The following is a 12,132-nucleotide window of genomic DNA, read 5'->3' as shown; positions in this document are numbered from 1 at the left end:
GACCGTGTCGAACGCTGCCGACAGGTCGAGGAGGACCAGCACACAGGGCTTTTTATTGTCGGCAATCAGTCTAATATCGTCAAGTACTGATAGCATCACCAATTCAGTGCTATGGTGAGCTCGGAAACCGGCTTGCCTGTCCTCCAGGAGGTGATGGTCCTCTAGGAACCTGGAGAGATTTTGCAGGACATGCTGTTCTAATATTTTTGCAAGAAAGGGGAGTTGGGAGATAGGGCGGTAATTTTTCATGGTTGATATATCCGCGCCGGGTTTTTTAAGAAGGGGGATGATTCTGGCTTCCTTGAAGCAACATGGAACCTCCCCCATCCGTAGGGAGGAGTTTAAGACTGCGAGGATGTCCTGCTCGATTTCTGGAAGTGCTAGATTAAATATTCTGGGAGGGCAGGGATCGGCTGGAGAGCCTGATTTTATCTTTTTGGCCAGGCATCGGAGGGTTTCCATGTCAAGGGGTTGGAACGAGGAGAGGATTTCAGCTCTAGTGCCCAGCGAGGCATCCTCTACATTAGGTGATGGTAGAAAAGGGGAGTTGTCAATCTCAGTCAGTATGTCCTGGATTTTGTTGGAGAAATATGCGAGAAAATTATTGCATTGTTCTTGGCTGGATGGGGTAGACTGTGATTGTTTTTGACTAAGTTCCTTCAGGATTTTAAACGTTTCTTTTTGTTTGTTGGTTGCTGACAATATCCTATTTTCATAAAAGTCCGCCTTTCTGCCCAGCAGCGCTTTTTTATATGAGGCTAGTTTTACTTTATAATTTGCCAGGACCAGAGGTGCGTAGTTTTTACGCCACTGTCGTTCGTAATGGCGTAGAATGCGTTTGGAAGTCCTGAGTTCTTCCGTGAACCACGGGGCACCTTTGCCTTTATTGCAGATTTTTATTCTCTTTTCAGGGGCAACTGTGTTGATGGCCGCACGAAGTCGGTCGGCAAAGGCAGTGGCCCATATTTCAATGTCAGCTGACACCAGTTTCTTAAGTGGGCGGGCGCGGAGGGAGCTTAGCAGTGCCGGGCCATCTATTTTAGACCAGATGCGCACGCGTTTCCAGTCCGCCGGGGATGGAGTTATGTGTTTGGTAAGAGGAAGTGTTAAGTTAATACAGATTTCTGAATCCAGCAATTCTGGAAACGAGCAAGAAGCACAGGGTTCTAAGAAAGAACACAGAAAGAAAAGAGGAAAGAGTACTGAAGACACGACAAAACAAATACGTGAAAGGGAAGTACCAGATGAGAGACTGAGAGAAATTCCACCTGAAGTAACAAATTTAAGTGAACAAGGGACAGGTACAGAGAGAGAGGGACTGATTTCTGTGGAAGACCCCTGAGGAGGTGTAGGGAACTGCAACATCCAGTTAGGTGAAGGGACAAGTAGCCAGCAGGAAGATTGCGTGTCGGAGATCCGAGGAGGGACAGAAGTAGGGAAAACAAAACAAGTGGTGGAAGAAGAAATTGCTGAAAAGACAAAGCAAGTTGAGACAGAGTCTGAAGAGAGTGAAAATGAAATACCTGAAGGTCGAGTTCTAAGAAAGAGAGCTTGGAGGAATGAAAAGAATGACAAAGGAAGTAAAGTAAAAAGAGTCGCAAGAGATGATGTTTGGCCCAATAAAATAAGGAAACTGAGATACAGACTGACACGAGTAAATTCACCGAGAGCTGAACAGGTGAATGAAGTGACAAGTCAAGAAAAATCAAAAGAAGACAAATTAACTGAAGACAAAGAGAGTAGAAGAACAAGGAAACCTAACCAGTAGTATAAGTCACCAGAATGGATGTACGTGGCTCTGCCTGAAAAGGGAGAAGAGGCAGATAGTCAAGGAAATTCAGAGGAGGCTGTACTGAAAGTGGTTGAGGATGAAATAGAATCGGAAATCCTGAGAGTTCTCTTGTCCGACATTGGAGAAGAAGAAACGGAAGTTCAGGAAAATCCATAATTGGATGACGAGAGGAGAGTGAAGAATGATGAGATGCCAAACTGAATAAGTTAAGAAAACTATAACTATAAGTTAAGATATTGAATCAAAAGATAGAGACTGGTAGAACCAAATAGGTGTTAGAACCTTAGGTTAGAAAAACTAGTTGTGAAGTAAAAGAGGCTAAGTCAAAAGACACGTTCCATTTTAACAAAGATGGCTAACATAGAAAGTAGTAAAGGTAGATGTACATTCATGAAAAGATGGTGTAAAATGTGTTGTTGTTGTACAGGATTATTAATGCCTTTATGGAGCATCCTTGCTCTTGTCATTTCCTTTAAGGCCACTATAGATACATTAGAAGGACATAGTGAGAACACAACTAATATAGGGAAAATTCCAAAGGTAGTTCCAACTAGAATAGATAAAAATTATTTGCATAAAGACAGGTCAATAACAGATTTTTCTAATAATGTGTTTTCAAAATTATTGTATGAATATGTAAAGACAATGGACGTACGGGACTGCTACGTATGTATGCAGTTACCTGCATCTGTTTCTGAGGGAGTGACATATCATCACCTTCCGGCACCGTATGGAATAACATGTAGTGTAATAGCTAGTTTGTTTTATGAGACAGGGAAATTAGAATATTACTTTTCACATGTAGATAACATTTTTGTGCAAGTGCCTTCTTATAATAAATTGAACAAAGTAAAACCTGCTAAGATATTAGGTGAATTCTTTTTAGAAACTAAGGAACTAACATTAGAGTATATTTTTAGAAACAATCTAACATGCAGTTTGAAGAAGGAGGAAAAGACGTTCCTAGACATGGTCGAGGAAAGAAGATTGAAAATGCAAAGAAAAGCAGCAGAAGGGAAAGTGGAGAAAACAATCTGGGATATAGAGAAAGAAAAACATTTGAAAGGAGAAGCTAGTCCAACTATAGCTTTAGGTTGGCCTCAGAAAGGGAAATTTTGTATTCGAAGGAATCAAACTGTGTATGATAATTATTTTCTAGGTAATAGTGAGTGCCATGATACATATCGAATCATGGGTGGATGGGGATTTAAAGGTGGAAGAGATCCAGTATTTCCTTGTGGGAACAGGGCATATTATCGTTTGCCAGACCATTGGTATGGCACATGTTACGTAGGCCTGGTTTTTCCAAAAATATTTCATCTGGATAGAGGAGAAGATGGTGTACATAGCTTAAGTAATCATTTAGCTAGAACCAAGAGAGAATTTTGGGCAGAAATTGTAGGTGACATTTTTCAGGCATTGATACCAGCCATGGGAATAACTCCGAATGCAAACAAAATTAGAAAATTGTCAACAGTAGTGGATCGCTTGTCAACAAGCACCGCTGGAGGATTTTTATTGGTTAACACTGAAATGGTTGCCATGCGTGCTATGGTAATGCAAAATCGACTTGCCCTTGATATTTTATTGGCAAAAGAGGGTGGAGTCTGTGGAATGCTGAAAGTTCAACATTGTTGTACTTACATTCCTGATGAAAACTTATATTAAGAATATTACTGAATTGCATGATGAACTTGCACCACTGGAGGTTGAAGGTGTTTGGGAGAGAATTGGAAAGAAAATAGCTACTATTAAGAATTTCTTAGTAAAAATAGGTAGTACTCTTATAGGTAAAATATTGTTTCCATTAACATGTGTAATTTGCATAATTTTAGTGATAAGATTATGTTGTATGTGCTGTAGAAACAAGAAAAATAAGAACAGAATAAAAAGTGAAAATTCAAAAAGAAGAGATAAGAAACAAGAAAGAGAAATTGAGGAAATAGGATTGGAGGAGTGGAAGGAGAGAATGTATGAATCATTAAAAAGAGAAGACGTAGGTGAAACTGAATTATGATTAAGAGCAAGAAAACATTTTAAAGATTCCGTAAGACAGAACAAAATTTTGGATGGTGTGGTGATAAAATCACCAAAGGGGGGATTGCTGGAGCGGGTTATGCAAAAATGTGTATACCCACCACATTTTGCATGATATTTTATTAATTAGATTAATTAATTAATTATAATCGAACTAACGGATTGGAGTGATGTGGAAAATATTTACCAACCTTACTAATATATGAATTACACATGGGATCTGCATCTGCATGGCCTAATTAATTATGTGAACTAAATTTTGTACCCATACTAATGATAGACAATTAGAATATTGCATGATAAATGTCGCTTTTGTGATGTAATTGTGATTCGTGCTTTATTTAGTAAGTATAAACCGCATTGAGTGTTGCTTTTGGCTAGATAAATACACACACATATGGGTATTAGCGAGGGAATAACATTTGCATAGTCATTTTTATGTATTAATTACATTTTTGTGTTTCTTTGCTTAAGTTGACCATTCTGGCCTATGGAACGATGACTGCCTTTGGTGCCTAACCCGACTGCCAACGCTGAACAAGGCTTGGGTGAAGTGCGCCTGCGCTAAAGATGAGCAACAATAGCCTCGTCCTGACCCCAGGCAAGCTATACTTATCAAGGTCGCACTGGGAATAGTGCCAACACTACAGACAAAAGACTTTCTTAAAAAACCGGAACCAGCAAGTATGCTGACACCATGGACTAAACCTTATGAGAACTTTGTAGGACGACCCCTGACCAGCCAATCAGAACAGTTTAAAACTCATTTTTGTTACATTTTGTTATTGAAATTATTATAAAAACCCATAGAATAGAGTGGTTGAGGGTCGCTCCTTCGATTTCCTGATGATATGCTGACGGAGAGGATGGTGACACTGCAGGACAGCTGTTAGCCTGAATCTTTGACGGACTGAATTAATGCCCAAACTCCTGATGAACTGAACCTACTAAAATTGATGGGCATAGATTTGCGAGACTGCCAGATTTGACATAGAGGACGACTGTAGCCAGAATAGGTAAATATGAACGGCAACTTGATCAAATGAATGATTTGATTTGCAATATTAACATAAATTTGCATTTGAACATCTACAGAAATGATTTGGGTTGTTTATTCATTGAAATGTGTTAATGAAAAGGTTAATTAGAGTATTAGAAATTCACTTAAACCTACAACTAACAGATCCATCCCGTTTATGAGGGGAATACCAAAGGTGAAATCCAGGGCCTAATGAGTATTAGAAGGTTGTGTAGATTTGTTGCTCATTAGGGTAAAAGTGGTATTTTTCCCCCTCATTTCCAGCACTTGGAAGGATAATCGCCTCTCGCACGGACTGATGGTGAGTGAATGTTGGTGTTATGGGCCCCACCAGCGAATGTATGGATAGTGTGTGTATGTGAGATCGTTTGGTCCGTGACGGTAGGGAGGGATTTTGCACTCCGCGCTGGAGCAACACCATCAGTGCGCATGTTGCAGTTGACTTACCAAAAGGTCAAATATGACATTTTATTGAAAAACCATGTTTTAGCCCGAGAAAGGGACACATGAAGTTACAAGCAGTTTAACTGGGCCTAACTGCCTAAACGACAAAATACCAATTACAGAGAGTAGAAAATCAAAATAAGTAGGGGAAACACGGAAAAAAGATGGATGGCATTTAGTAACACATTTTAAACAAGAATTTGCAATGCAATAGGTCTCGCATTTGCGAGAGTTAGAGCTATTGGGGTTGTAAATGACAATGTCCTTTAACTGTGTGTTTTGATTTGGAATGTAGTGGATGTATGTGGTTTGGAGTGGAATTATGAGGACTGTATTGGAATTGCTAGTTGTGGAATTGTGTGGGTTGGAATTGTGTGGTCTTGAGTGTATTTGTGCAGTGGAATTATGTGGCATGGTGAATAGAGAGGGGTGAGAGCTGCACAGAATAGAGAGGGATAGGTAGTTTGTGAACAAAGTGGTGAAAGAACTTCAGACAGAGGAGCAGAAAGAATGTGTGAGAGAGAAAGAAGTGGACAGCAGGCCGCAGAGGTATAAAGAGGGAGCGTGTGTCTATGGAGAAGACACCTGAGGAAGAAGAGGAGGATAGCGTGGGTTTAAGAGATGGAATCCTTGAAAAGGCATGGTAAAGATACGGTGCTCGAAGATCTGAAGTGAACCGTATGAGAGTGGTGGGAAGAGTGGAAAAATTATTGAGAGAGAGGGTTGAGAGATGGTAGGAGAGAGAGAGAGATGGACAAGTGGCAGGGGGCACGGGGTGGAGAGGCGAGAGGTGGACTAGTGCACAGCATGAGGAGGTACCGGAAGTTAGCATGTGTGAGCAGGTATTATAGCGAGCCAATAGAGAGTGTGAGCAAGGGATAAAAGGGGCAGTGAGATTGCGAGATGAGAGGGGGTAGTGGGAGTGTGAGGGAGAGGGAGAGATGAGAGGGGCAGTGGGTGTGTTGTGGAGAGATGGCAGGGTTGGCGGAAGTGCAAGGAAGAGGGGTTATATTGGAATTTGTTGTGGAATTATATGGCGTGGAATTGTGTGGTGTGGTGTCCAGTTTTGTGGTGAAAATATGTGGCTTGGTGTGCTGTAGAATTATGTGGATAGTAAATAAATAATATTATGTGTACTGGAATTATGTAGAGTGATATTGTGAGTTGTGGAGTTAATTATGTGGAATGATATTGTGTGTTGTGTATTGGCATGTTGTGGAGTTAAATGTGTTGTGAAATGGAGATAAGAGGTGTGTTGTGGAATAATTTTGTGTAGTTGATGTATGTGATTTGGTGTGGAATTATGTGGTGTGTATTGGAAATGTGTGGAGCTGAATTGAGTGGCGTGAAACTGTGTGGTGTTGTGTGAAATTATGCTTATTGGAATTATGTGTTATTGTGTGGAGTGTATTTATGCAGATTGCTGATTTGTAGCATATAGTCCATTTATGTGGGGAGTATTTATGTTATATTGAGTAGAGTGTAATTATGTGATGTATAATTATGAGGGGCTGAAAGGTACTATGCGGAGTGTATTAATGTTGTATGGTGCAGAATTGAAGGATTTCGAATTCTGTGGTGTTGTGTGGAGTTATGTGGCATGGTTTGATGTGGTAGTATGTGGCATGGTGTGGAGTAGTATTATATCGTGGGTAATTATGTGGCATTTTGCGAAGTAAAATTTATTTTGCGGGATGTAATTATGGGTTTTTGAGTGGAGTGGAATTTCGTAGCAGAGTGTTATTATGTGAAGTTGAATTTTGTGGCATGGAGGGGAGCTGAATTATGTGGATTTTATTTTATTGGTTTGCAATTATGTGGCATGTAGTGGAATGATGTGGAGTGGAAGTGTGTGTAGTTGAATGTTGTGGCATGTTATTATGAGATGTGAGCATGTGTTGTGTGTAGTTGATATATGAGGCATGCAGTTGTGTATTGTGTAGAGCTAGAGGAAGCGACAGAGTGCATTAGTGAATCTGAGAGTCTGTAACACTTGCCGTTTCGATTTTTGCATATTTGTGGGTTAAGTGTATGTTCACAATCTCTTTATTTTTACAAACCAACTCCAATTTTAAAGATGCGAAATTTTAATGTAAAACTTTTTAGAGGGCAGTGGCTTGAATCATTGAACTAAGTTACAATTTTTCAAAGTGCTTTTATTTGAAATATGTGCAAAGTAATGGTCGGAACTCCAGTTGAAAATCTGCTGATGTCTCTGCACTTTGAATTAGGTGGTTCTCTATACACACGGACATCTCTGCTTCCCAAAGTCAACATCCAGCCCCTCCTACATAGCTCCTCGCAGCCTCTCCCAGAAGAAGGCGTTTTGTTTGCAATGAATAACAGAAAGTGATAATGGACCTCCAAGCCTCTCAGTGGCTTATTTTGAAGACAGTCTCTCTAGAGGGCCAGAAGGGTCTCCGCTATCTGCCCTGAAGCAGGTCCCTGGGAGACTTGGTTTATAGGACTCTCTTTCTATATCCACCTCGGGACCAGCTCAGTTTTCGGTCTCACAGAGAAATCCCACAGATAAACATCTCTGCTCGGATGCTGACGGGAGCTTCCTTTCCATGCAGTGCAAGATCCAGTGGGCTAGCGTTCACTAGCGTGCAAGTTCCCACAGCACCATATGAAAGGATGGCCAGCACAAAAGTAAAGCCCATGGCATAGTGACATTTAAATTTTGCACTGCAATACAGGGTGAAGTGGGCTTGTATAGTGGTGCTTTAATTATAAGGTAAACAGCACTTATGTCATTTTCCCGAAGTAGAAGAGGATGCTGCGAGCAGACGAGTGTGTACATGTCTCTGCAGCAGGCACTCAACCTACCCAGGAACCATACCCATGGTAAACGCCACGCTTCTTTTGCAGATCACCGCCGTATGCACATTTCTGACTGGTTTATCTCAAATACTTGCAAGGGTCGGGATCTCCTGGGCCTGTGTTGGGCACCCTCTACCAGGGCTTTAGTGTTTGCTTTGCTTGAACAAATAGTACCAGAGCTTCGAAGCATCCCACCAAACGACAGCGCTACCTCCTCAAATTCCTGCTTCTTACAATGAAAGCAGTCCTGGGCATTCAATGTCCATGGACTGACCGCTGTGATTTAAATGGAAATTCATCATAAGACACAAAGGGCCAAACGGGCTGCCGTTTAACCCCTTGCGGGATACGCTTCATCAAGCTGACCTCGATGTCAGCACGTGGCAAGGTTTAAAAGAAATTTCAGGTGCCTTTCCCAATTCTCACCAGTCCAGCAGCCCCAGAAGGTGGTTACCTTCTTACTGGACGATATAATCTTTACTACACCTGCACACAAGCATCCCAGTGGTGACAGCTAGGAGAACGCCTAGGTGCCAAGATTGAGGGCATTTGTGGGCAATGGCGCATGTGGGGTGCGCCACACCCTTCCTGCTATGAGCGCCTCATCACACCCAAACCTTGACTATCAAACTGGGCCTCTTGTTCAGAAGGATATGTCACAAGGGGCACTGCTGCACGAGCACTTGTAAGGCGCGACACACATGCCGAGGGTCCAGCACCTGAGGGCATGAAGATGACCTTGCAATCAGCAACACGACCCACGTGCACGTGACCAGAGGGCACGAAGATGCAAATCAGAAACCCCGACCTATGTGCACATGAGGGAGTTTAGGGGAAACAATAAAAATAAAAGGCAAATGTTTTGAAATTAGTATCCTGGTCCCTTACGTCAAATGAAGGGAATCCGAATTGTAAATGTGATATATTTATCGTGATAAGGTTTAAGTATAGGTTAATGGTGACAGTCTTACCTTGCTGTAGAGCTCAGAAGCGGGCATTGTGGCACCTTGTGCTCTCTCCTCGGGTGCAGTGGATGGAAGGGGCCGTAAGTAGGGGTGGGCGGAATTTGCGAAATTCACTTTCGCAAAATATCGCGAAAATTTTAAAAATCTCCGCAAACACGCAGAAATATCGCGAAGATGCAGAAGTTTTTTTCCCGCCTGTTCGCGGTATTTTCTGCGTGGTCGCGGCTCGCCAACTTACCCATGCGGCTGCTCGCGGGCGCGGCCATTTTGTTTTCAATTGTCTCGCGGTGCATGATCGCGAGAAGAAAGACGTGATCGCGCGACGAATGACGTTACTGCGGGCGCGAACTGTCGCGAGACAGCGCAAATGGCTACCAACAATCCAACATCTCGTGGAGAACGCGACCGGATCGGGAAAACTTCAGGTAAGGCGATCGCGCGCACGTGAGAATGTATTATTTTACAGCGCGAGCAAGCAAAAAATTTCCGGTAAAATGCGGATTTTTTGACATTTTCGCGCTCTCCGCAATTTCGTGAGCGAGTGGAACGGATTTTTAGCTCAGGCCTAGCCGTAAGAAGGTGGTGTCTCAATGGAGCTTCTAGACCTGGCTCTTAGCAGTGACTGTGAAGCCTGTCCTGAACCACAGGGAGGACTCTCCTGAGCTCCGCACCTTGAAACGAGGCCTGTCCTGATCCCAGGGAAGCCAATCGTCTTGCAACAAAGCCCACCCTTCCCTGGCACCTCACAGAAAGGCTCACCAAGTCTTGCCTCGCTTTAGAGCATTACTTTGCCCGGGACTGGAGGTGCCGGACATCTGCTGACGATCAGTGATTAACAGATGCCGCTCGTGTAAGCAAGCACAATGGTGGGTGAAAGACAGGACCTCAGAGGGTGGGTGGACAGCTGAAGCAGGGAGTGGGATGAAGGGAGGGAAAATCCTCTCACTTTGAAGTCTGAGATAAGACCTCAATTTGCAGCCCTGTTTAGAGAAATGTTTGTAGCTAGTAAAAAGACGACCACTCAGGAGAAATGCTCTTTTAGATGTAAAGCAAGACATTAATTAAGGAAATAGTTCTTCCTAACTTCTAATGAAAGCTACAGAGTGAGGACACATGTAAGAGGGACCGTCCATATGGGAGGTAACAACAGGAGAGTGGGAGGTAGTAAGGAGGGACTACTAAGCCTATTGACAAATCAAAAGCCATCATTTACAAAGGACAGAAAGAAGAGCCAATTGTAAAGATGGGTGGAATATGGGCGGAGCTTAATGCCCATATCATGAATACTGCATGTCTCGAAGAGACAGGGCAAGCACTGACTAGGCAGGACCTAAAAAGCTGCATATAATAACGAACAAAAGTATAAAAAGATTAGAGGCGTTCCGAAATGTGAGTAGAAAAAGGAAAATGGTTCATTTATAAAATAAAAAAAGCATATTGTGGTAACTAAATGGGATATACTAAAAATCAAATCATCAATATTTTTCTTGTATAGTCTATAAGGGTAAATGATATTTCATGCACAAGAAGAATGCGTTTAGTGTAAATCCAATGTGTGATCTGAAATTAAAAACAGGGAACGTGAACGGGTTAAGAACGAGAGGGCGAAAACAAAAATTTCTTGAGTATCTCAAACCCTTAAGCTTGGATATAATCATACTACAAGAAAAACACTTCCTTAGGGAAGAATGGCTTGAAGCCATAAAGTTTGAGAGCTGTATTGGAGAATCAGTCTGTACAAACCAATCGTGTACTACTAAGGGTGTTTCTATTATTATTAAAAAAAATTCCACATTGTACATTGCTAGGACAAATTGTAGATTCGGGAGGAAGGTGGGCCATAGCAAACATCAAATACAGAGATTGTGCATTGTCCTTAGTGGGCTACTATGGTCCGAACACAGATTACCCCGCACCCCTGCTATCTTTGTATGTGCAGCTGATATCACAACATACACCAATTATATTGGGAGGCGATTTCAACATCTTGTTAGACCCCAAAAAAGATAGCCACCCCCCTAGTAGAATTCTCAACCTACCTAGAATGCGACAATGCTTGAATAGGCTTATAGAGGATTTGGACCTAGTTGATATTTGGAATTCCAGGGGTGATCAACTTAATAAGTTCACCTATAGGAATTACAAATATGGTCATGCCTCAAGAATAGATTTTTTAAGCAACAAAGTCAGGAGAGTTCAGCATATGCCCGCACATCTTTCAGATCACTCTCTGGTCCAATTAAATATAAAGTATGAGACAGCTCATCGTGAAAAAAGGTGGACTCTAGATCGGACACTCCTGTTAGATCAACAAGTTATTGATACCTTAAGATTAACAACTGAGAATTACTTCAAAGAAAATAGTGGGGGTGAAGTCTCAGACAAGATAGTGTGGGAGGCGTTTAAACAGTCATCAGAGGAACGTTAGTTGGCATAGCATTGGGCAAAAAAAAAATGAATTGATTCAAAATATCGAGACTAGAAACCGACCTACTAGAAAAACAAGCAAAGCTAGAATTTACAACGTCAGAAGAAGACCAAAATATCTTAAAAAGTGAGATCATGAATAAGAAACAGGAATTGTCCCTTTTACTGGACGAAAAGATAAGGAATAGGTGGCAAGCTAGCTCTTTGTCAAATTATGAATGGGGAGAGAATTGTGGTAAACTCTTAGCCTGGAAGCTCAAGACTGAATCCAACCAAAATAAGATAGCCGCTATCCATAAGGGAAATAGCAGTCAGTTAGTTGAAGATAGAGTAGGCATAGAAGAAGCATTTGAGCATTTTTTTCAGTCACTATATGATGAGGACCTAGCTCCCCCGCTCACAGCAGTTGACGGTTACTTGAATAAGTCACAAATCCCAAAACTAGACCGGGACTCCTGTAGAGCCCTAAATGCTGAGATCACACAGAAGGAGGTTCTAGATGTAAAAAGTAACCTTAAAAAGAGTAAAGCAGCAGGACCTGATGCTATACCTAATGAATTCTACATTGCCCTGAAAGACCACCTAGGCCCCAAATTGACTTACCC

This window comes from Triturus cristatus, chromosome 6, assembly GCF_964204655.1.
Source record: "Triturus cristatus chromosome 6, aTriCri1.1, whole genome shotgun sequence".
In the NCBI taxonomy this organism is placed as follows: Eukaryota; Metazoa; Chordata; class Amphibia; order Caudata; family Salamandridae; genus Triturus; species Triturus cristatus.
This window is presented reverse-complemented; position numbering follows the sequence as displayed.